Consider the following 1,182-nt stretch of genomic DNA (forward strand, 5'->3'; position numbering starts at 1 on the left):
TCCACCTTTCCAGCACTGATGTAGCTGTGCCAATGGGGTGGGTGCTGCATCCTGCTGTGGGGGGGGGCAGTCATGGAGACTTCCTCAAAGTGCAGGAACATTTGTTCACTTACCTCGGGGTTGCATTGAGGCTGCATCAGCACTGGAAAGATGGATAGGATTGGGCCCCTAGGTTGCAATCCTAACCACACTTTCCTGAGAGTAAGCCCCATTGAACTTCTGAGTAGACCTGGTTAGGATTGGTTGGCAACCTTCAGTCTGGAAAGACTATGGTATAAGCCTCCAGCACCCGGTATTCCCAGGCGGTCTCCCATCCAAGTACTAACCAGGCCTGACCCTGCTTAGCTTCCAAGATCAGATGAGATCGGGCATGTGCAGGGTAACAGTTGCTGTTAGGATAGTGTCCTTAGGATATCTACCATGGGGTTTGTTGCCCAGCTATAGTTAGTTTTTTGGCCAATTATGCAGTGGGATGCAAATAACCAGGACGCGCCCCCCCCCTCCAAAAAAGCAAGATGTATGTCCAAGGACACCCATGACCAAGATGCATATGACCAGGATGCAATAGTTAAGGGTGCTAATTAGTGCCAGTCCTGATACAGCCAGCAGTCATTATATGTGAGTGCTCAACCATTTGGGTCCATTGTTTGCAGCTGAGATGCTAGCTGCATGGATCCCCACCCATAAGGAAGATGTTTCCAGTGGCCACCTTGCCACCTCTGTTGTGGGTGAAGAAGGCCAGAGCATGTTCTTCTTGAGAGTTCAGTTCTGTGCACCAGGTTCATAAGTAAAACAGTTGCCTCTGACTTTTGCTACAAACGCTTGTTCGTCTTTGCCGACTTCTCAACATTCCTCTGCCCATTGTGTGCTTTGAGATAGGGAATCAAAACAGATATCCTCTTTGGACAAAAGCCAGCACAAGAGCCAGTCGGGCTGACGCAACATTCACATTGCTGGACCACACACTTGCCTGTGCTACACACTCACGTTCTTTCAATAGCAGCTTGGCTTTGGTTCAGCGGTGGCATCATTGCACCGAGATGGAAAGTTACAGGAAAATCTCGGACTGTACAAGGCTGTGTCTGTCTTCTCTGAATGCTCTGCCAGTGAGCTCACCATAGAGACCTGAGAGCTTCCTACAATTGTCCAAGGCTGGAGTTAGCACTCTGTAAAGGAACATGG

At 49.4% G+C, this 1,182-nt stretch overlaps 1 pseudogene; it reads right to left on the reverse strand.

Moving 5' to 3' along the window:
* Window positions 1–278: 278 nt before the first annotated feature.
* On the reverse strand, window positions 279–397 carry LOC136638300 (5S ribosomal RNA; annotated as a pseudogene).
* Between the last annotated feature and the right edge of the window lie 785 nt (window positions 398–1,182).

This window comes from Tiliqua scincoides, chromosome 1, assembly GCF_035046505.1.
Source record: "Tiliqua scincoides isolate rTilSci1 chromosome 1, rTilSci1.hap2, whole genome shotgun sequence".
NCBI lineage: Eukaryota > Metazoa > Chordata > Lepidosauria > Squamata > Scincidae > Tiliqua > Tiliqua scincoides.